The sequence below is a fragment of the Prosopis cineraria genome, unplaced genomic scaffold (assembly GCF_029017545.1).
Source record: "Prosopis cineraria cultivar Desert tree isolate PC_DT_omini unplaced genomic scaffold, ASM2901754v1 PC5, whole genome shotgun sequence".
Classification (NCBI taxonomy): Eukaryota; Viridiplantae; Streptophyta; class Magnoliopsida; order Fabales; family Fabaceae; genus Prosopis; species Prosopis cineraria.
Window position 1 is genome coordinate 20,458,604 of NW_026555336.1, and position 26,496 is coordinate 20,485,099.

Sequence of the window (26,496 nt, forward strand, 5' to 3'; positions counted from 1 at the left end):
ACACTCTAAAGTAGTATAACAAATATCACTCCATCCTTAAGCGATTCCTTAGCCTCTCTAAGGTACCTAACCCAATTACACTTCCTTAAGTGCAACTTTGATTCTCTACAATTACAATGCATGTAAACAACCTTATTTTTATAATAATATTATTGTTAAATAAATAAAAAACATATATGCACTATTATCTAAGTAATTCCTCATAAGTCTTTATAAAACACAATTAATTACATTTAATCATTTAAAACATGTAATGCATGATAGCTAGTAATATTTATTCAAAAATAGCTAAACAAAGCAATAATAAATATAAATTTCCCTGTTACCTCAACCTTTTTATACCAATAGGATTTCCCCTTGTACAAAATGAAACTTAGGTTGTTCTTTATCCTCCAATTAAGTTTTCACCAATAATTCTCTACAATATATAAGTGATCCATATCACTTTTCATGACAATAGCATTAATAAAGACTATAACTCATACCACACAACTTGGGTCAATGAGCCATAATCCATCCTAATAGTCCGTAGATATTAACCAACTATTCACATAGTATCGCTTAACCACCAAAACCATTTATTAGCTACCACTAGGCCAATTTCCAATTCATGTAATTTTTAATTAGTTAAAAACCTTCACTTAGTGTCACCAACTTTCACCATTAGCCCTTATATAAAAACCAAACCTTAATTTAAATCTTATTGGATTCAAATAGCACAATTGTAACTAAATCAATAGGCTTAAACTATTAAGGAGCAAAACCCAACCTCTTGGGTTTTACTTTTGTCTTAAAACTTCATTTTTCATTCAATTGCCAGCTCAAAACATTAGGGTACCATATAAAAAGTTAAAACAAACCTCCCAAGGATTTAAGAAAACTAAAACTTATAAGAATAAAGGCTTTGGGATTAAATTTTAGAAATTTTCTCTTTTAAAAATTGAAGAAAACTAAGAGGGAAGGATGAGGATTGAAATTAAGAGCTTACCTAACTTGTACCCGAGCTCACAGTTCCCGTAACGCCATTCGGATTCGAGCCCTAATTCACCTTCTTTCTTTTCTCTCTTGGTCTCTCTTGCATCTTTCTCTCATGCTCTTTGTTCTTTCATTGATTCTAAATTTTTTTTCTGCGTTCCTCTCTTTTAAAAAAATGAACTTAACCTATTGGAAAAAATTACAAGGAAGGGCCCAACATTTTTTATTATAACACAAAAGGCAGGGTCAACTTTGGTAATTTTTTCATAGTTAAAAATAAAATAAAACCAAACGTTTTCTGAGTAAAATTTGAACTCTGGACCTCTATAAAATTATTCTTATTTAATTTAATTATAGATATTTTATTTTTTTTAATAAAATTTAAGTCTTAAAATTTTTAGGATATTATATACGGTGTTGGAGACTTATACCTCCTTAGTACCTTTTAAGATGCAGTGTTAGAGATGATCTCCTTAGTGCCAATTATGGTGCGATGTTAGAGATATGAGACTCCTTAGTGTTTGTGTGATACAGTGTTAGAATTAATGACACCCTATTGTGTGTATGGGGAAAACCATAGTCTATAAGTGAGATAAAACACCTTAGGTGATTCTACCATTAAATGTGAGCTCTAGGCTAATGAGAGAGTAAATTAGTCTAAGGCGAGCCTATGGTTTTGTGTCTGGGTGATTTAAAGGTTCGGTCAGTAGTGATCATGCTATATGTTGTATATGTGAAAAAGTGGTGAAAAGTGGTGATTGTAGTAGTAAAAGAAGTGATCTGATATATGTGGTTGAGATTGAAATGAAATATGTGATATATTATGTTTAACGTATGATATATATATGCTTTACTTTCATATAGTTGCATATGATAGTCAATATGATAGTCAATAGGAGTAAGTTATTATGTTACTAAGATTTTTATCTCACCCCGTGGTTATATTTTACAGGGCAAAGCAGTAATTAAGGTAAGGGAAAAGAGTCAAGTCTGGCTTAGAGTTGTGAAAGCCATGAGAACTCAGAGTTTGTGTAATGAATTGAGAACTCATGTATATATGTATATAAGTTGCTATAGGGTTGTATGTATGCTTTGAATATTTTGAAATGGGCTTTTGGTTAAAAGTGTAGAGATTTCTGGTGAATCTTAGGCCATGTGTGGAAATTATGATGAAATGAGTATTTAGGACTATGATTGAGTTATGATTATGTTATGGATATGGATAAATGTGATTTTGATGAGAAAAGGGCCAAGTAGGCCAAGTTGTGCTAAAATGTGTTAAACTGTGAAAAGTTGACAAATATGGAAATTAACCGTTGAGGGGTCAAATTTCTATATATATATATATATGTATATATGTGTTATTTTGTGGTTAATTAGGTGTAATAGGTCCTTTTGGACTTGATCCAAGGCCTTGTGTGATCTAATAAGAGAAAGGGATCGATTTGAGCGCTTGGGTGTGTGAAAATTTTGTAAAAGATGACTTTTTGCACCCAGGTGTCTAAATTTTGATCGGATCATTAGATCATATCCAAAGCTATCTCATTAACTAGCTTATGAGATAAGCTTCGTGTGGGAGTTTGAATCACTCCGATCAGACGTTGTATGTGAACACGACACACATTGAAAGTTCATCATTTTATTGTCAAAATGACAGTAGAAATTTTGGACTAGCATGTCGCGATACATGACACAGAAAGTGAGGCATGTGGCTCTGTGCCACATGCTGCAATGCATGTACTGCATGTCGTGGCACATGGCCCATTTTCCATCTTTATTTTGTGGTTCTTAATGTATGTAATGTTTGAGATGAATATATATGATTTATTTTTGCTGCATATTGCTCTGATGTATTATGGTTTTAATTATTTTGCAAATGAATCTTTGGCCAAAGCTTTTCAAACAAACTCTTTGATTTCTGATTAGTAAGTTTAAATGGTGATTCTATTAACCTTCTCCTATATCTGGAGGATATGGAAGGAGGTTATAGGCACCACTATGCCAATCTAGACTCGTTTCCTTGCCCTAATCAATGCTTTGCCCTATAAACATGTAACCATGAAGGTGAGATAAAAATCTCAGTAATAGAATAACTCATTCCTATTGACTACCGTATGCAACTATATGAAAGCATAGCATAATATATCATCAATCATAACATATAACATACATTTCATTTCAAATCATACAACATATGTCAATCCACTCTTTCTCTACTTATTTTCTACTTTCTACCACTTTTCCACATATACAATATTATCACTATTGATCGAACATTCAAATCACCTTGACTTGAAATCATAGGCTCATCTTAGACCAATGTACACTCATTGGCATTGAGCTCACCTTTAGTGATAGAATCACCTAGCCAAAGGTGTTCTATTGCACTTCTGGACTATGTTTTCCCCCAATGCACACAACGAGATGTCATTGACTATAACATCATATCACATAGATACTAAAGAGTTTAAATCTCTAACACCGCACCTCAATAGGCACTAAGGAGATAGTCTCTAACACTGCACCTTGAAAGGCACTAAGGATACAATTCTCTAACACCGTACCCCGTCGAGCACAAAGAAAATATGCCATATAGTCTTATCACCGCACTCCATACGGGTGAACTCCCACCCCTATGATCATGTTTTTCGAACAATTCATAGGTTCCCAATCACCACTTTACTCATATATATACATATAAATATATATATTTCTATATCAATTACACAATTTCATTACTTGTTTAACCAAAATCCTTTTTTATGCAATAAACATTCAATGCTACAAACATACTTAGTTCAAAACAATTTCATGCATTACATAGTATACTCATACACAATTACAATAAATAGTTAAAGAGAGAAAGTTATTCGGTTACCTTATCCCTTCTGTCACTAGAAAGGTTACTTGTGAATTTCAATTACCATTATAGATCTCTTAAGCTTCCTTTCTCAACTCACACGCAATATGCCAATCTACATACAATTGGCACATTTAATCATTTGGTCTAAATTGACCAAAACTGCTTAACTATCAATTAAGGCTATATTTAGCTATCTATTCTTTTTCATTTATCTATTTTAATTCCATTACTATTTAATTGCCACTTTACATCACCTCAACTTATCTTATTCACTCAAACACAATTTCCACCCTATTTCCCTCTTAATTTAGGGCCAAATCGAGCCTATGAGTTTAAAGCTCTATCATTAGCTCTAAACCAGTCGCAAAGCTCTAATTTAACTCTCAAAAACCTTTTTATTACTATTGAGAAAGAATCAAACTTCTTAAATTTTTTCAATTCAATTTCTCTATAACTTATATTTAGAGAAATTTAGTTAGATTGGAAGATAAGGGTTATATGTAGCTTACCTAATAAATTACTGAGCAAAAGTACCTTCCAAGTTCCTAAACCACCTTGCCTTAAACACACCAGCTTCCTCTCCTCTCCTTCTCATATGTTCCTGATTTTCCTTCTAAACTTCACCTAAATTTCACAACTTATAGGGTCATTTTCTAGTCTACGTGCTGTGGCGCATGCAACACTAGTCATGGTGCATGGCACAGTGAGAAGAATTCTCACCACACGCACTTTCATCGACCCAAAATGCAAACCTTTCACTCGTATTGGCCCATTCAACATCCAAAGGACACAAATTATCAAGCAACCATCCAAATTCCCAATCCTTTACTAACTACTACTTTACCTCTGATTAACAACTAATTACAGGATAAGAAACTCAAAATGTTACACGTAGAGCATGGCTTGTTTCTAGGAAAAATAATTTTTGGTTTTATGTGTTATGTGGGCGAGCATTTATGCTTCCGTGAGCTCTTTTTATTGAATATATTTTCTATGAAGTGAAGATCCCATATTCTAAAAATAATCTAAGGGCTTATATCTTTGATTATTGTATTGTAATTGTATTGTAAGGTGTGGATGTGTAAGTAAAGCCCAAGGTGAAATCAGGACTTTACAATACTCATACAAATGCTTACAGTAGAACACTCAGATAGATTCATATGCTTTTACAGAAAGACTAGTAGGTGAATGTTGAGCACATATATATATATCGTGAGGGAAATACATGTGCTGATTTTTTGGCATCCCTTGCGTTATCTCTGGATCGGAAGCTGGGAAGCATCACCTAGATCGACCTGTTGATGGTTTACACAGGTTACTAGCAGATGATGTAACAGGTCAGGCCCAGCTTTGTATTAGCAGATCCTAATATGGGGTCTCTCCTTTCTCAATAATAATAATAATAATAATCCCTCACTTTCCCCTCCCCAATTAAGGAGTATTAGATATATATAACACATTTTCTAATTTATAAGAGAATTATGTGAAAGAAGACACGACTTTCTAAGACGATGTTATTATTAAAACGTCGTATGAATTCATGTAGAAGAAGATACGGCTTCCCGAATTAAGATGCTTTTTCTCAAAATTTGAGCTTTTCGTAACATAGAATGTCGAAGCGAGGAAATGCCATACTTATACGCCATCCTCACTATCATATAGCTATTATGATTTCTCTAAAGCATATGTTTCTTTTCGACATTGGCTCTCTTTTCTTCTCTCTCTCTCTCTCTCTCTCTCTCTCTCTCTCTCTCTCTCTCTCTCTCTCTGCGCGTGCGCGCGCACGTATATATTGATATTACAATTCACAAGCTTCTTCATATTATCAAATGAAAATTAATAACGCTTGAAGGGGAGAGAAGGTAGAGGAATTGCTATAAAAAGAGAGACTCAAAATTGCCAATTTTCTCGCCAGAGCCAAACAGAGAGAATGAATGGAAAATAATGCCTTTCCCGTACAAGTTACCCACACTTTTCAATTAATTAGTTTTGGATCATCGTTGAAAATGACTCACGCAAATCCTATTTCCATTTATACATACCATTCCCATGAAATTCAAAGTTTATCTTAATCAGATTTATTTTATATATTTAGCACAAGATAGTATCTTCGTTAAAGTCTTCCCCCAACACCCCCCCCCAAAAAAAGAAAAGAAAAGAAAACACTTTTCTTATATGCTGGATGTCGGTGGTTTCATATTTCAAATGTGAATCTAGTCAAATGCTTAATCGTTAGACGTCTGAATTTTTTAAGTACATTATATATATATATATATATATATAAAGGTCGAAAGACTACAAGAGAATAATCGATCGCGCTTTTTAATAGCACTTAAAGACCAAAAAACTCATTTGGTATTCTGAAATCATTTATCCGGGGATTTACTAGGCCAGGACATGTCTTCATACTCAAAGAATGTGTATAGAAAAATTATTTTTTCTAACAATATTGATTGTTGCCGCACAACCATGCAAAATTAACATAATAAATTAGGGAGAATGACAACTAAATTATAAGGGGACTAATTTATTCAAACTAAGTTCCAAGTACTTTCTAAATACAAAGTAAACTGTCCCTTTGATCCTTAAGTCCACTGGTCACTATGTTCGGTTTCAAAGGAAAGGAGGTTAGGTGTTTTAATGGAGAAAAGGGGAGGGACTTTGTTAGATTCAGCAGAGGAGAGGGAAAATAGTTTTACATGGATAACTATACCATATTTTGTAAATATTTAATAAAATATACCATTGAATCTTTAAAAAAATAAGGATAAAAATGCATTCATCTTTCAACAATAACTATGGCGTTGCATATATATAAAATGAAATGGAGCCAATTAGAAGTTGTAACATGCATATTAATTTTTTTATAACTTTAATAAAATTTTATTTTGGTAATACAATATTAAAAATAAAGAAAATATTTAAAATATTACTAAAAAAAAAGATAAACTTCTAGCATGCACTTACAAAAAAAATTTAATTACAAATTAAAAATTTTAAATCAACATTGTCCATACTATATATAAATATTCAATTAATAAAAATTATAAAATTTTTAATATTAAATTTGGATTATTCATATTAAACATGAATTGTTTGGACTAATGATCATATTTTTAAAAAAAATTATTTTAATAAGTATTAAATAAAAATTAAAATATTAAATTAACTTGAATAATTTAGATTTAATTTGGACAGCCTAAATCTTATTGAAGGTGCAAAGGAGGGGAGGTGTGAAGGAGAAAAGCGGTGTCCATTTTATTTGAGGAGGGACATTTTAAATTATGAAAATATAGTATTGTCAAATTAGTCATAACATAACAAATTATATTCTTCCCTCCATAGCCTTCCCATTTTGGAGGGGAGATGGGAGGGAAAATGTCTCTCCCCTCCACTTTCAATATCGAAACAAGGGAAGGGGAAATAAAATTCCACCCCTTCCTTGCCCTTCCCGCAAACCAAACAAAGGGTAAATCCCTTTTTGTAACCAAGATAAAAATAACTTTTGCAATATTTTGAAGTGTTATTCATTTCATAAAAATATACAATGTTATTAAATATTCAGTGATCATCTTCTTTTGCCAGAAAATATTAATTGACAATCTATTTTAGATTATCCTTATTAAAAGTTATGTGAATTTAATAACATTGATTGGTTTGCGGGAAGTTTAATATATATATATATATATATATCTATATAGATTGACTGATTGATTTTAGAGAGAGAGAGAGAGAAATATTCAATAGTAAATTTGATTAACGGAATCCAAAACCCGTAAAATTTTATTTAAATAATATATTGTACGTAGGACTAATTAAAAAAAATATGATACGCTATGCTTGTTCTGCTATATTTTTACCTTTAAATGTGTGGGTCCTGTGGAAATTGGTGCAGCAATTGATGCAGAAATTAAGAGGAATAGAGCTTTCTTTTCAACCCCAAGAAACGGACCCATGTATAAATGCTTTAATCACTTTTGGAAATTACTCAGATCAAAATACATGCTTGCGTGTTTTAATCTGATTGAATTAAAATAACTATAAGGTAAAACATAGGGGAAGTAAACATGTCAAGAAAGAAATTGACTAATTAAGATATTATTATTAAAAATTAAAACTTGAAATTAATTCTTTTGTACATTGACATTTTCAAGTCCCAACCCAGTGAGGCAGTAATCCGTTCTTTTTTCTATCCGATGATGAATATTTTATTTCAGTCTATTAAACCCAGAGGAAATTTACAAAAAATTATAACATGTGGGATAAAGATGGTAAACAAATAAGCAAGCATTAATCATATCTTAAATATTCATTAATTATCTAATTAATTAAACTTCGCTGACTTCACCTTCCTCACAGACTCCCACATCCACCACCAAGGTTCCAATCCTTGTCGACTCTTTCACTCTGCAACAATTTCTCCTTGGAGCCTGCCAAATTTTCCATCAAAACATAAATAAGATATGGGTATGTCATAAATAAATTAAAAGTTTAGAGGGGTATGTTGATAGCATAACCGTCATTCATAAAGCATGAATTTAACAATATTTAGTGGAATTATTGTGAATGTTTAAGAATTTTTTAGTCCCCCAAGACAGACATGGAAAGAGAATAAGATGTATATATGATCACTTCTCACAACTTCAACTCTATTTATTACTCTCGCTTGGATTCTCTCCAGGAAGCCCCGGCCAGGAGAGAGAAAGAGGGATTGAGGTTTGATAGACCTCATGAACTCTCCAGCATCTATTCTATAGAAAATCCCCTCGATTTTTCTTTTTTTTTTTTTTTTATAGACTTTCAAGGTATCAGCCATCATGAAACTAATTCCTTAATGAATCCTCTTGGTTCTTGCTCTTCACTTGAAGAGAGATGATCATATGTTAATATATCTATACTTAAGTAGAACTAATAATACGAATGGGTTGAATTTATTTGGATCGAGCTTGAAATATTTAAACAAATAAAAAAAATTATATAGGCAAGCTCAACCGAACATTTAGGCTTTCACTCTAGGTCAAATACCCAAATTGTTCAATTTTATTTCTTCTTTCTTCTTTTTTCAGCCAATTTCAATTTTTATCTTAAAAAATTAAGATTTTAAATTTTTATTTATTTCAATTTTAGTTTATAATAATAATAATAAAAGAAATTGGGTATTCAGGTTAAGCTCATCTTAGTTCAGACTTGGCCCAGATTTTTCAAATGGGTTGAATAAACTTGAAGTAAAGAAAGTTTCCTAAATTCCAAAACCTGACTTTAAAATTTTTCGAGCTTATTTAGATTTCACTCAAATTACTTGCTCCACCCTTAAGCCAGCTGAACAGATTTCATAGTTTTAAGATTATTTACAAGACAATAGAAAAGTAGAGTGAGGGTAAATATACGTACTCTGTCCCATAGGCGTGGATCAGGCTTCTTATATACTTGAACTATGTCAATTGTTGAAGGAGGAGTCATCCTCCACCTGCATTCCGGGTGAGGCACGCGATTCCTTTGGTATTCACTCAAAATCACTTGGGTCGTCATTATCGACGTCGACGTTGTTGAGTTCAACAATGTCGCATTTGACAAGTAAAACACAAAGGGTTTCTGGCAAGGGTTTCTAGCAACAGGGCGAGTGTTGAATGGAAAGCCAGTGTAATCTGCTCTTTTGTGCCAGTTCAAGAATGTTCTAGAAGGCATCTCCATCTCCCTCGGAGGAAACAAACCTCGGAATATAAGAACGGCAAAGCCCCACGACACAGATATCGTCCAGCTTCTTGTCTTGTCGTAGCAGATAGATTGCTGCATCAAACCTGCTGAGTCAAGCTTCATTGGCACATTAATTAGTCTCTCAAGAGCTTCTACACGAGTCATGTTTGGGAAGATTGGTTCAACCAAGTCAAGGTGGTGCATCGACACTAATGGAGCCACAGGGTGTGCTGCCAGTAGCCCCAACAAGTTCCCATGCACATCATACTGTGTTTTAACAAAACAATAGATTGAGTATTGCGATGTTACTCTATAGACATTATAATGATATATTGTCTAAATATGAGCTCGTACGGCAACCATACTGTATTAGAGATAAAGAAAGCGAAGAAAGTCCATATCTAAAAATTAGAAAATAATAAATTAAGAATATATAAACTTTAAGTGTATCCAATCATATGGTTTAAATTATTTTTGGTGAACTGAATTACCCTCAAACATACTTAATATGAAAAGTTTAACATATGATATCAAATTTAATAAACCTGATGCCACCGATACTAGAAAAAAATAGAAGCCCCTTCAAGAAAGAAGAAACTGAAAAAAAAAAAAAGAAACTGAAAAGAAAGAGAAGAAAAGTAGCAAGCGGATTATTAGAAATGAAAAAAGTCTAGGAGTCTCACGCCTAGAAATTAAAAAAGTTTAGTCTGGAACTAGTGGATTTAATTATGAAACTAGTAACCAGTGTGTAAACTATAGTCACAAGAACAAGGTGAACTAGTTTAAAAGTAGATCAGTTAACCAAAAAAAAAAAAACAATGAAAATAGTCAAATTGGTGGTTTTAATATGGTTTAACTTTTAGTTCACAATATATATATATATATGTGTGTGTGTGTGTGTTTTAACTTTCTGTATTTTTGAAGGAAAAATAAGTATTGGGTAAACAAAAATTCTACAGAAAGAGAGAAATGTATAACATGACATTACATAAAATTTGAGGAACGAGTGACATTATTAATAATATATGAATATATAAGCAATTTCCTATTAATTTTATATTATGAATTGATTGATATATAATGCCGCTCACTTGCATCATAACAATTCACTAATTTCCTTTGGAGCATAGCACAAAATACTTCCTCTAATCTTATTTATAAGTAACTTCTAACATGGTTTATCAAAATCAAAGAAAACCTTCAACTTATTAACTCTATTTTAAAATTTAATAAATTTATTTCTATCTTTACCCTAATAACTAATGAAAAAAATATTTTTAATATTTTTTTCTGGCATTTAATGAGGGAAGAAATGTAAAGATGAACATTCAAAATAGTGGAGTGTCCTATAGATTGGATAAAAATTAATCTTCTCCCTATACCCAATATGTAGATAATACTAGAGTAGTACTACTCTCTTTTTATTTGTAAGAGAAACTATTATTTTTTATTTGCTTTTTTATATTAGCAAAATTATATATTTTAATAAGTATTTATTACACATTTTTTAAATTGCCTCTCATAATTTAGATTAGTGAGAAATAATTAATACATGCTTATATTAATTAACATAGGGCATTTTAGTCCAATTTCTTCATTTTTAGACATAATTAATATGGTTAACGAATTTTCTTAAATTATGTGATATAGTTGTTTTCTCTTATGCTTCCTCCATCCCAAATTATGAGATATTTTTAGATACAATCTTACATATCAATAAACCTCATTAATTACACCTAACAACTTTATCTTTCCAAAATAAAGATATAAATTTCTAAAAATATTCATAATTTAATATAGTAAAAAGAGAAGGGATGGAAATTAATTATAGAGAGAGAAAGGGTAATATTAGAATTGACACATTTAATGAAACATTAATATATTTAAAGTATCTTATATTTTAAAATAAAAAAACTCTTATAAAAGTGCCTTATAATTTGAGATGGAGAGTATATAGAAACGGATCATATAAGAACCAACAATCTCTATACTATTTCAAAAATTTAATGCACGTTACGCAACCAGGTAATTAGGAGAAAAAACAAAAAGCCATAATGGTTCAGTAATTAATTAATGTAACAAATCTGATAATACCTAACATTCTAATAGTGGCAATTAGAATTGTGACATGGGGTCAAATCTTTGAAAGCTATACCATTTGAAAGGCATACAGAATTCGACACGCAAAGACCAGATAGAGTTCCTTCCTTCGGATCCCACACAATGTCTCAAATCAAACAGATGGTCTTTCAATTCATTTAATAGATTGGTTCAGAAATAACAGCTGAAATTTCACTAACTTCCTATTTCCCTACCAACTATTAAATATAACCAAAACGAACTGTTCTAGTATTCAAAGTCAAGGTCACCGACAAGTCACAGTATTATCAGTACGATTATCAGAATCTAGGAACTATATCGTACCCCTTTATCCCCAATACTTCGCAGAACAGAGTACTGTTAATCGAACTCTCAGAAATTACATATATGTGTGTGTCTGTCTATAAGGAAGATACCTGATGAAAGCCGAGTTCTTTGGTGAGCGGAACGCCGAGCTCCGCCATACAAGCATGAATCCGGTCGTCGGAGCCGTACAGAGACTGGTACCTCTGTATACAGCGATCCTGCATTTTATCGAGAGCTTTGGCCAATGGGTAGCTGATGGCGAAGCCGCCGCCTCCGTACGCCATGCCGTAGGAGAGGTATATGTTCTGCATGTGACTCTCCGACGAGCTTCCGATGTAATAGAATTGATCGTGATCGTACTTCCTTAAAACCCTGAGGAGGTTGTCGGTGACGAAGACGGTGTCGTCGTCACCCATCACGAACCACCTCACATCGTTCATCCCCAATCGCAACGTCTCGGACACGATCCTGGAAATCCGAATGCCAGCCCGGTGTCCTAGCGGGTGAGTATAGGAGAAATTGGAGGTATCACGGAGATCATCAACGGCGGCAAACCCTCATTGTGGTTGGTCTCAACGTGGTCGTCGAGCCACACTACTCCTCTCATTCTGGTGTTGTTATACCAGAGCTTGATATAGTTCTTCCTGTGTTCCCAGAGCTTGGAGGAGGCGGCGATGCAGAAAACGACATGACGGAGCTCCGTCGGCTTCTGGGATTGCTGCAATTCAGAGGCATTTAGATTGGGTACGGCGGTGAGGGAAGAGAGACGGCGAGTGGAGAAGGGGCCATCGTGGCAAGCACGTGAGGAGAGAAGCTTGAAGGAATAAAGAAGATAGAAGAGAGAAAGGAAGAGGATGAGGCAGAAGAGGTACTTGGGTAAGGTTTTGAAGTGTGAGGAGGAGGAAGAAGAAGAAGAAGCTGCGAAGGGGATGGTAGAAGGAATTCTCAGGTGTTCCCAAAAGAGTTTCTCAGAATCTTTCATTGCTGCAGAAAGCAAAACGAGAAAATTTACAGAAGAAGAAGATGATGAAATGAGTGTGGTAGATCTGGGAGACCGGAGAAGCGGAAGCAAGTGTGGACAAACATTGCAGAGGTAAAGGGAAGAGCATGCATAGGTGGCAGCGTGCAGAAGAGCTAGCTCATGGAGTGACAAGTATTTATAGGAATATGGGTGTGGTTTTGTTTTGTTTTGTTTTTTGAGTATATATTACTTAAATATTATATAATTTTACAGTAGCTTGTCATTTCATTATTTGTGAAAATATAATACGTGGGAACATTTTGGGAAACACTCAATAACGGATGATGGCCAAGAAGGTCTCGAATTTTAGAAAGTACATTTACATTGAGCTTTCTTATTATTAGTATTATTATTTTCCAATTAAGATAAAGACACACAAGCGAGGCTAAAAAGAAAAAGAAAAAGAAAAAGAAAAGAAATAAAAAGGTTTACAGAAAAAGATATTTCTAATAATTTAATAATTATGTTATTTACAGTTGAGTTTGTAATATTTATAATTGAGACTCCAATTTTAAGATGCTGTACTCTTTCTAACTGAGCAAGGGTATTTTAGTTTATACTCCATCCAATATAAATAAATAATAAGATACCTACGGGAGGATTTGCTTGGTTTGAAATTTATTATAAGCCAAACGCTGACTCTCAATCATTCACAAAGAAAGCCTCCTCATCCTGACTCCTCCCCTAGCTTCATTCCAGAGACACAAATGAGCGATGACACCATCATGGATCACCACAGTAAAAATCCGAGGGTCTCAGAATGCATTAAATCTATTGAAGATGAGTATATTGAAAATGAAGACATAGATGATGATTTGCTTGATGAAGACTTTGAAAATACTCCTATTAATGAGGATCTTGAAGATGATGATTTTAGCGATGATCAGAATGAGGAAATGCAATTTGATACCCACGGTTAAGCAGCAATCCAGGTTCCTTCTTCCCTTTTATTTATTTTTCCATGAATATTATTAGTTGGAATTGTAAGGTTCCTGTGCTAAAAGTTTTCCTTCCAAAGTTAAAGAAATTTCTAATATATACAATGCTCAAATTTTTATTTTACTCGAAACCAGAGCTAGTGGTGCTAGAGCTAATAAAATTGTTAGGAAATTGGGATTCTCTGATTGGATTTGTGTTGAGGCCACCGGTTATGCTGGAGGTATCTGGTTGCTTTGGAATAATGATGTTGTTAATATTGAATACTTATACTCTAATGTCCAATTGCTTCATTGTAAAGTCAAGATCCCGTTTGATAACACTTCTACCTTTTATCTTGTATTTATGGGGATCCTAATCCCCATAATTGTGATGAACTTTGGCAATCAATTATCAACTTATCCAAAATCACTAATGAACCTTGGCTTCTTGTTGGTGACTTTAATGCTTATCTTTCTTGTGAGGATAAACTTGGTGGCAATGGTTTTAACTGGAAATCTATGAAACTCTTTAAACAATGCATCAACCTTTCAACCTTCTTGAGCTCAATTTCAGTGGAGAAAGGTTTACTTGGGAAAAAGGCAGCATAAAAGAAAGGCTTGACTGGGCTTTCTGCAATACAGAATGAAGACTTTCTTTTACTAATGCAAACAGCCATCATCTTCTTAAATTTGGTTCGGATCATCGACCAATTCACATTCATCTCAACAAGAATTATGTTTTAAATTTGAATCTAATACCCTTCAAATACCATGCCGCATGGTCTTTAGAAGCTTCCTTCAAGGCTCTTGTCAAAGATTCTTGGTGTGATAATGATTGGATGAACGGAACTCTGAAGTTTGCTAAACTTGCTACCGATTGGAATAAGAACAGTCTCGGTAGTATCTCTGCAAAAAAAAGAGGAATTTTAAGAAGACTTGAAGGGATTGATAAAAACAGAAGCTCTAAGGACAGCTATTTTCTCAAGAAACTGGAAAAATCTCTTTGGGAGGACTATAATAAAGTTCTCCTTCAAGAGGAATTAATTTGGTATCAAAAATCTAGATGCAAATGGTTAAATTGGGGTGATCGGAATACAAAGTTCTTTCATGCCTCTACTATCATCTGTAGAAAAAAGAATCAAGTCCTATCTCTCAAAGATAATGATGGCAACTGGACTCACGATCAATTCTCTCTTAAGAACTTGGCAGTCTCTTATTTTGAAAACCTCTTCAAGGAAGATAGTTAGAGAAACCCCAAGCTATGTACTGATAGAACTTTCCCTCCATTAACCTATGACCAATCTCTTTCTTTCCATAGGGAAGTGACTGAAGAAGAAATTAAATCTGCTGCTTTTGACATTGGAGCTTTTAAAGCGCCTGGTCCTGATAGCCTCAATGCTAACTTCTTTCATACTCATTGGGAGGATCTCAAGGACAACATCTTCAATCTAATTAAGTCGGCCTTTAGAGATCCTAATACCATTGCGAACATCAATGATACCTTCATTACCCTTATTCCTAAACTTGATCATCCTACTTGTATGAAAGACTTTCGGCCAATCTCTCTCTGTAACGTGAGCTACAAAATCATAACTAAAATCATCTCCAATCGTCTCAGAGCTTGTATGAATAATCTTATTGGGGACAACCAATGTAGCTTCATTCAAGGCAGACAGAGCAGTGATAATATTATTATTGCCCAAGAAGTGATACATTCCATGAGAAGTAAAGTTGGGAAAAGAGGCTTCATGGCTCTCAAAATTGATCTTGAAAAGGCTTTTGATAGACTTTCTTGGGCTTTCATTGAAAATACTCTCCAAGCCATAGGCATAAATTCTCATTTTAAGAAGATCATCATGGCAGCAGTCTCTTCTCCTCGCATGAAAGTCCTTTGGAATGGTGAACCATCTAAAGAATTCAAACCTACTCGTGGCATCAGACAGGGGGATCCTCTTTCTCCTTATCTTTTTGTTCTTTGCATTGAACGTTTAAGTCATTGCATTTATAGTAGTATCGATGACAAAGATTGGAAGCCCATTAATTTAACAACTAATGGACCTCCTATCTCACATTTATTCTTTACTGATGATCTGTTTCTTTTTCAGATGCTTCTCTCACTTAAGCTGGGATTATTCGTAAATGTCTTAATGACTTTTGTATTGCTTTGGACAAAAAATCAACTATGATAAATCTAAACTCTTTTGTTCTAGAAACATCAATATCAATAGAGCCTTACAACTCAACAATGAATTGGAAATTCCCCTTACTGGAAATCTTGGCAAATATCTTGGGATTCCTATTCTTCATGAAAAAGCTTCTAAGTTAACTTTTGCTCCTCTTATTGAAAAAACTAATTCCCGTTTATCTTCTTGAAAGAGCCGTTATCTCAATATTGTGGGAAAATCTATCCTTATTAAGTTGTGCTCTCTTCTCTTCCAAGTTATATTATGCAAACTATGCTCCTCCCTGACAATGTTCTCTCTGAATTAGACAAAAGCTCCCGAAACTTCCTCTGGGACTCTACCGATGGAGCAAAAAAACTGCATCTTCTCTCTTGGGATAAGATCACTAAAGATAAGAAACATGGTGGCCTTGGGTTTAAGAGAATAAAAGACCAGAATATTGCTTTCATCATGAAGTTGTGCTGGGGCATTATTACTAAGACCAACTGTCTTTGGGTTTGAATTCTCCGCGATAAATACAAATGCAACAAACCCCTTATCCCTATGGTTTACAAACCAAATTCATCATCTTATACACATGGACTAGTGTCTGTAAAGTTTGGGATACTTTTAAAGCTAATATTGGTTGGAGAGTAGGCAAAGGAGATCAAATATCTTTTTGGTACGAAAGGTGGTCACCTCTCCCCGAGCCTCTTGTCATATATGCTTATCCTAAAGCTGAAGCCATCCTTCATGCCAAAGTCTCTATTTTTGCGCATCTTCAGGAGGTTGGCACATTGATAAATTAAAGCGTTACCTCCCTCAGATGTGATTAATTCCATTTTGCTTGTCCAACCGCCTAACCCTCATGGAGATAATGATATTCTTGTTTGGAGACCTTCTTCTGACGGCAACTTCTCCATCAAGTCAGCCTACAAAGCTATTGAGAATCAGGATGGGAATTGCAACAAAAAAATTTAGGATACTATATGAAATGGCCCACCTACGAGAAGATCAAATACTTTCTATGGAAAGCAACTTGGAATCGACTGCATATTAACTCTAATTCTTCCAATTTGAATGCCCCTTTGGCTGCAATTCTCCTGATAACTCTATCCACATTCTGCGTGATTGCACTAAATCAAGGGAAGTATGGATGAAACTTGTATCACATTCTAAGCTTAATACTTTCTTTCTCTTCCTTTCAGGATTGGATTCTCTGGAATGCGAAAAACAATGTTGGTAATGCTAATACCAGAAGAATCCCTTGGAAGAATCTTTTTGCCTATATTTGTTGGAACATTTGGAAAGAGCGCTGCAAATCTATCTACTTGGAGGACCACACTCTTGAGAAAGACATCATTTTCACTTGCACACAGGACATAATCAATGACCTCTACCTTCAATCTCAACTTGGAATTATGCAGATGAATCAAGATAGATCTTTCACTAGATGGATTCCACCAAAACCTTGGCTGGATCAGATTGGATACTGATGGTTTTTTCTCACCAATGGAGACGCTTCTTATGGTGGCCTCATTCGTGATGATTTAGGGAACTAGATTAAAGGCTTTACTAAAAGTCTAGGCTATCATCCTACCACTGCCGCTGAGCTCTTGGGTATTTTTGAGGGATTAAAGCTTTGTTGGGAAAATAACTTCAAGCAAGTTAATGTATACACTGATTCCTTAGAAGCCTTGACACTTGTTCAGAAGGATCATGATCCGAATCATCCTCTTGGCGATATCATTAAGAAGATCAGATGTCTCATCATGAAGGATTAGGCTGTCACCTTCAATCATGTGTTTAGAGAATGTAATAAATGTGCGGATTGGGTTGCTCGACAAGCTACGAGAGAAAATTTAGACACTTTATTTTATGACATTCCACCTCCAGGGTGTCGTCGGCTCATGGGTCTTGATTTGACCTAAGCTATCCCTTGCACGGTTCATCCGGGCCTTGTATTCAAAAAAAAATTTTTATAAGCCAATAATTGTGTAACCTAGTGGCACGCAAGCTCCCTTATATATAGAAAATTATAGGTTGAATCCTACTTCACTATTGCAGAATTCTAGATATATACAAGATGTCCAAAAATATGATGATTATGAAAAAACTGTCATACAATGATATTTGAGCTTATAACCTTAGGTCATTAGTACCTGCCTCTCTTATTAAAAAAAGAAAAGAAATTTATTGTAGCAAATCAAGGTTTGAATAGGAGGTCATATTTAATATCCGGCTATACTTTCAATATGATTGTAAAAAAATTAGAGAGTAACATTTTTAAAAAATAAATAATGGATCTTGATCCTAATTTCATTTTAAAAATAGGAGATTCTTTTTTATTATTAATTATTATCTAAAAGTGTCCCAAAATGTCAATTTTCTCAAATTTTTTTATTTTTTCACCAAAAAAAAATAGTTAAGTCTTGAAAGAACAAATTGTTAACCATAGTTGGGTCTCCGAAAAATTTTCTAAAAAATAAATTTCTAATATCAATTTGAAAAATTAAAAATTCAAGAATTCTAAATGTGGTGCTTAATTTTATTTATAATTAAAAATATTCTTTTTTGCAACTGTCTAAATCGATATTTTGTAACTAATTTTTTTAGAAAATTTTGTCTGCACTTAATTGTTATTAATTTATTCTTTCGAGACTGTACTTTTATTATCTCTCTTTAAAAAAAAAAATAGACACGTTGATTTCATTCTCTGACTTATAATAAGATTCACTTCTATTGAATTTAATGTAAAATGTGGTATATATTATGATAAATATATTAAATGAAAAATTAAGTCATGAATGATTATTTCTAAAGTACAAGGAGAAAAGCAGGATGGAGTAATAAACAAGAAAAAAGTTGCTCCTCTCTAGCTGGGAATGTGACTTGTTTTTTTTCTCAAATGGGACTTATTAGTTATTATCTATGAATAATTTGTTTGAATGGTCCTTGGATGTGATTCTTCCAAATATATTATTTATAAGGTGTGAAGAATATTACATTGTGTAACATCTCACATTTTATTTAAATAAATTAAAGTTTAAATACCATTATTAGGAGCCCAAATTATGGATTTTTGGTTGATAATAATATAATTTAATTTTTACAGAAATTACATCTGGATTAGTGAAAGTGTAAAGTATTTATAGAAAGCTCCAGCAGTAAGTACAATTTATACCCGCTTGACAACATATTTTCAGAGAGTCCCTCACTTCATTTTCTGTCATTGTTTAAACTCCAGCTGCTCTTCTCCAAGGGTTTGGCTGAAAATTGATGGAAAGAGGGTTCAGAAAGGTCTAAGAGTCATTTTACGAAGGATTTGAGCAAATTTTATTAACGTATTTGTAATATCTACTCCTCTTCAAGATTTATAATTTGGATTGTGAGTTAGATGAATGAGTTTTTCTTTTTAATCAGAATTGTTTGAGTTGCAAGGTTTTGAATTATCTTTAGGGAGTAGAATGAAGGTTGTTTACGAAGTTCTGATAGATTTAATTAGTTTAATATGAGAAATTCAAAATCTTGCTTTAAACCCTCCAGTAAGTGTTACAATCTAACTTGTGGAGGTTGATTCTTGCTTGAGAACTTACGTAATTTCTACGGGTAGTCCTCAAATGCCTCTTGAAATAAGAATATGTGATTGGATTGGGAGTTTTGGTAATTTTTATTTATGGACGAATTTCTAGCAAATTTTTGGGGGTATTTTTGGTTTGAGCAATCTATACCTCATTTGATGATGATTGTCTAGTGTATAAAGTTTCATGGTGAATGGATTTGATTTGATTTTATCATTTTAAACTCAAGATTCTTACTTTGAAAGGGGCTTTAAATGAGTAATTTATGAAATTTCCCTAAATGATGGAAATTAATAGTATTATATTGGATTTTAGGCTTCAAATTAGATGGTTTTGAATTGTTAGAGACATTTGGGACACTTTGAACTTGTGTTTTCTTATAATTATAATTTTTGATCCTACAGCGATCTTCCGACAGATGACTTAATTATTGATGTGGTTTGTTTTTATACTTGGGGCTATGTAAGCAACTTGAACTTGTGAAATTGGATTTGTTCCCCATCTTTAGATATTCTTGAAGCATGTGGAATCATTGTTGTGAGTCTGGATTGATCATTTGACTATGACTTTGTACTTGGCAAATTGGACTCTAATATGTGAAGTATTTTGGGCTATGCTTGGGATTTGGTCATATTCCTTGGAAGAAATAGACTTAATTATTGATGTGGTTTGTTTTTATACTTGGGGCTATGTAAGCAACTTGAACTTGTGAAATTGGATTTGTTCCCCATCTTTAGATATTCTTGAAGCGTGTGGAATCATTGTTGTGAGAGTAGATTGATCATTTGACTATGACTTTGTACTTGGGAAATTGGACTCTAATATGTGAATTATTTTGGGCTATGCTTGATATTTGGTCACATTCCTTGGAAGAAATATTCTTATTGTTGTTGTGTAATAGTTGTTATTCCAAGGCAAATGGTTTGTGCGCAAATTGGTTTCACTACTATATAAAGTTACAAATTTGAGTTATTTTCTTATATATTTGATGGTTAAAAATTGTCAAATATGCTCTTGTCATTTATTAAGGTCACTTATATTTGATGGTTAATGCATGGTTATTTTATAACTGTCAAATATGTCTTACTAGAATGAGTTTTCGCAAAATTTTGAAGATCATATTGGACCATTATATGAATAACTGTCATATATGTGATGGCTTTTTTTTTTTTCCTTTTTAATGTGGGGGGTTACTGAAAAATGAGAATACAATTCTAATCTAGAACTAGTCCAAACCAGCATTACAATTAATCTACCAAGTGTTGACAACCAATATCATTTCAAAATTAAAGGAACTTATATACATGGATAAATTCAATCACAAAACTTATTGCTTTTGCTCAAAAAGTCACAATTCTTATTCCTAAATCACAATCCTAGCCTAAAAATTTAAATAACAATCCTATGTTAAATCACATTCTCTTTGCTCCTAGACCAAATGAGCACTCACTAAGGATTGCATGCATTTTTCATGATCTATATTTGGAGTACATGTTGATGACACTCTTCCACAACTTCATTGATATAAGCATCCTCAATTCTTTGCAATAAGTTTTATCATAGTACTGCAATTTAAATTATAATAATAACAAAATTAGCTAACTAATGAAATTCTACTATATATAAAATGTAGTTTAATTACATATGAACCTTGTTAGGGATTTTTGTTTGGCCATGAGTGATGATGTTGTGCAAGAATCTTATAACGTAATATCTATAGTCCACAAAATCTAGTTTTTGACGTGGACACTTTAAAAAACTAATAAAGAGATATAATAAAAAGTTGAATAATTATTAATAAATGCTTGAATAATTAAAGGTTAAATACATACCCTTATTACTATCTATGTAAACATTTGGTCATATGGTTTGACCTTACGGCACAAAAACACATATCTAATAACACAAAAATTTGTGTAGGGACTTTGAAATATAAAAAACAAAGCATAAAACTTAATGAATTCTATTACTTGTTAATTAATTCCATGATATCTTTGTGATTATCCAATTGCTTACCAGCATCACACAAGTAATATATGGCCAATTTCTCATATTTTCCCCTAGCTAGATCAAGGGTAATCAGTATCTAATGATCCCTAAAATAATTAACATTTGTAATTAATATATAATGAAATAGTTAATAAAATTGAATATAAAAAACATATTAAATATAAAAATAACTAACCCTTGCAAGGTAAGTATCAAGAATAACTTCCCCCCTTCTTAGTAGTCCTTGCTTTGAATGAATTGCACAACTTCCTTGTTTGTTCTTCACATTAGAGTCCCTTATGTCATAGAAAGTAGCAATATCATAGGGACAAATAAAGGCGAACATCCTAGTAAGGTCTTAAGGCATGATGATTGCATGGTAAAGAAACCTAAATTGAAGAAATAAAATAGATTAGCAGATATTTATGAAAATAATAATCATTCCTATGAAGAATAAGTACCTCAAATAAAAATTAAGGGTGATCATGCTAATCACGGCATGCTTGAGCACTTCACCCACCATTTTGAGTGTTATGTGATCCAAATGAAATGCCTTCTTTGACATAATTATGAATATTCCTTTGCATGTCTACATATGCACCTAGTGAAGTGAAAGGAATTAGTCACTTGCCTTCAAAATTAAACTAAAGCTAACCCTAATGTAATAAAGGGCCAATCCTAAGTCCTCTCCCAAGGAATAATTTTAGTCTAATTAAAAGTTATCTAGTAAAATAAGTCACCCAAAATTGTAGGAATTTAGTTACTTAATTATCTATACTAATTACCTAATTGTGAATGAAGTAGCTTCTCTATTCAAGTAGGAACCCTAGGGTGTTGCTAATGGAAGATTCCTAGCCCTTTAATTAATTATGGTAGTTCACTTAACTCTCCTTTCTTGGCTGAAAAATGCATTTACTTAAGACAACTATCTCAAATATCTTAGCTTCACTAATTCAATTCCCTAAGTGCTATTACAAGACCCCTAGGTAACCTTACTAGCTTAACTCTAAAATTAACCAAGTGTTTAGTTAAGATTCATTCCCAAATACTGGCATTGCCTAAAGCTATACCTAAGCTCAAAACTATAAAAACTCAAGTAACTCATTAAGTATTTACCACACAATTACATACTAGGCTAATACGAAGTCACATATTACCATGTAAAAACACTAAGAGGCTGAATTTCCAGCAACATTAAGAACTTTAAATTCAACTAAACAATCTTATTTCAACATTACAAATTACAAACAATTATGAAACTAAAGTCAAATTAAATCACAATCAACAATAGTCATAGTATTCTAATGAAATTGAAACAAGATAAAGAAATAGTTAAGCTTAGCCAAGTGAAGACTTCAAGACTCCTCTTCCATCAACTCTCCCCTAGGATTCTATGAAGAATCTATCTAGAAGACATCAAGAAAATCTTGCTTCCTCCATGAACACCATGTGGCCAAGAGGTATGCTCTATAGTCTTAATGAATTGAGCTTTAATTCTCCCTCTAGATACTTGGGGTGAGTATGGCCATGATAGGGGAAGAGAATAGTGGAAGATTTGAGTGGATTTGATAGAGAAATGGTGGAAGAATAAGGGCTAGATGTGCTGGAGTGTAGAGAGAAGGAGTAGAAAATGAAGAACACTAAAAGCATGTCACATAATAAATCTAATTAATGTCAAAAATTAAATTCATAATTAGAAAGGAAAATTTATTAAAATAACCAAGTTTTAGCTGCACAAAATTATATAAAAATTTTCACGCAAAAACAACTCAAAAACTAAGTCAAACTAAGACAATTAAGAAAGTGTTGACTTTTTATTTAATTGCTCCCAAACTAAAATAAATTTTAAAAATATAATTTTACCACTCATCAACTGGACATAAAATGCACTTTTTCATTTTGTCTTGTACATTTTCTCAAAAGTTTATTTTTTGGACCAAAATGTCCTTAGTGTACTAAACCTATAAACTTAGGCAAAATTCTAAATTTAATGCAATATGTGCACTTTAAGGTGATAAATCATTAATAAAAAGGTCATAATTAAAAAATAAAAGTGGATAACAAATGTGTTCTATCATGAAGTTAGGAATTTATTTGACAATTGAGGTTAGAGAGGTACAACAATCTTTGATTTATAGCCAATTGATTGTTTTTTAGGTAGATCTTTTCCCTTGGTCACTCTAATGAGAGCAGCGGGCTATGCAATAAGGCTTCCTCATACATATCCCACAGTCATTGCATCCTCAGTGGGAATGAGTAGGTCATGATTGTATGTGGCATGTAGGAATTGGCACATTATTTGTAGTGTCCCTGGGGACATTATACATTAAATTAGTTACAACCATATGATGATTAGCACTGTTTGCCAAAAAAATCACATTCGGCTTCTCCCTAAACTAATGAAAACATAAGTTAATGATACAAAAACAAATGTACCTAAAGAAAATATTACTAATTGATATTACCTTAAGAAGGTTTGGATGAGAAGGCTAGGCCACAATGTAACTATCTCTCTTGTTGTTCAAACTAACTTCCACAAGAGTAGATGTCATTCCTTATGATGTGAGCAACACATCTACCAGGCTATATATGTAGGATAGGTAGGCGCAGTGAAAGATTAAAATTTTAAAATCTCTATCCTAATATGGACCGGATGAACTCATTTAAGCCAAGGTAGATAGAAGAGTTACCTTTTAATTCTTCAAACTGCACGCGTGTTCTCTTCAAGAGTTTGGATCTTAGGATCTGACAATGTGGATCTGCTCCCTCTATCAGTATTCACACAAACTGATCTCTAACTTGAACAGCGTGCTAGTGTTTCCAGCATATGTTCTTCTTTGAACGTTAGTTTTTTTTTCTTTGGGGTGTTTTATGGCTCTTAAAGTATTTAGCTATCAGAACATTTCTAACTCTCTATGTCTTCATAAAGCACGTCCCTATCTATATATAGTATATAAATTAGGGTTTTTGCCTTCCACTTGAAAAGCCTAGAAAAATTTAATCAAATTTATGTCATAAATTTAATCCACGATATTATATCTAATTTGAATTTATCTTATAAATTCAAACTATAAAACTGACATAATATTCTGTCATATCATGTTAGTTATTAAATTTAATCTATTATATAAAATTAAATTTAAAATTAACACAATATAATATAATAGAATGTAATGTATATCCATATACATATTATATTATATATATACATATATATTTAAAATATATATATATATATATATATATTTAATTTTATATATCATATACACATACATATATATATATATATATATATTAGATACACACACACACATGAATATATATATATATGTTTCAAATATATATATATAATTATATTTTAAATTTTATATTTCATTCATATATAAATATTTATCAAATAAATATTTATATATATTAATATATATAATTCAATCATCTTATATTACATTCATTGAATCTAAACATATTTCGAATTTAATAAACTTGGACATTATAACTCAAGTTGGGCTGTTCTTGTGTACGACCCTGTAGGCCCATATAAAGCTAGCAGTAGGCTAATTATGCTATTAGCCTATAAGTCACAAGTGGCCTCTAGCAAGACCTTACAACTACTCAATTCACATAAGGATCAATAACTCAATATAATCATGCAATCATATCAGATCACTTTTTTCACGTAATATTTCAGTCTTGTCATTCTCCTTTACTTGACCCTTACATTCTCAATCTTTAAGTAAACTAACTGTAGTAATGGAAAAACCCTTTCCATTATAGTATGGCCATATATTTTCTCAGTCTTACTCATCGAAGGACCCAGTAATATCTCTCACTTAATGTGAAGGATAAATTTCATCTTGACCACTCATATTCCTCTATATGAATATTACTAAACTCAATCATAGCCTTTATGATCACCCAGTCAAAGGTGACTTTTGACTAGCTCAAAGTTCAGTAGTCATCATGGTCAAGGGCTTAGTGATATAGTTACATATGAGATAAGCTTATGACTTGTACCATGCAACTTTCTCATAGTGGGTTAGTCCAGCATCTTTATACTCTTTCAAGTGGTTATGACTTTAATTTATATCTCTATAATTAATCAAAGTCTTACTAGTCTTGTTTCATCTATGATCCCTCATAGCGACCAGGGACATTTATGACAATTAGTATAGTTTGTTGAAGGAATAGTTATTATAGTGAACATGCAATTAATATGATAATAAAAGAAAATTCATGAAACAATGTGCATAGTACAATGATTGGCTATAGGGTATAATTTCTAACAATATAGCCTATCAACTTATCTTTTAGCGCGTTGAAGTGTCGAAGGTGCAACTTTTGATGGCTTTAAAGTCCCAAAACTTTCTTTTTTCTGACACTAAAACTAACACCCTTAACATGTTCGGGGTGGTTAGGATTACCTAATGTCAAACCCAGGACATCTCATCCTCCAGACACTCGCCTTTAGACTTCATATGAGATGGTAACCTATTCGACATGAATTGGAAAGCTTAAATTATATGATTGAATGAAAACACTTAATTTGTTATTTAAAATTGAGAATAATGATACTTACACATCTTTGCACTATCTCTTGAATGCACTCATTGTAATGTTGCCCTCTTTGTTAGTCTAACCTTAAAAAAAAAGAATATGGCAGGATATAGTACTAATCCCTATGCCTTCCCACTCAATCTACACAATTTGACAGCAAAACAAGTAGTAATTAATAAAAATTTATAAACATGAGAAACTCTTAAAATCAATAAGTTTAAATATCGACATACGTTTCCTCTATGCCTCCATAACTTGCATGCCCTTTCTTAAAAGGATATGGATTTTTCTTAACCAACTCCTAATTTTGTTAGCTCAGTTACTGTGAAAAAAA

General features: G+C 32.7%; 1 pseudogene; it reads right to left on the reverse strand.

The window, feature by feature from the left end:
- Nucleotides 1-8,166: 8,166 nt before the first annotated feature.
- LOC129310773 (uncharacterized) lies at nt 8,167-12,920 on the reverse strand (annotated as a pseudogene).
- Between the last annotated feature and the right edge of the window lie 13,576 nt (nt 12,921-26,496).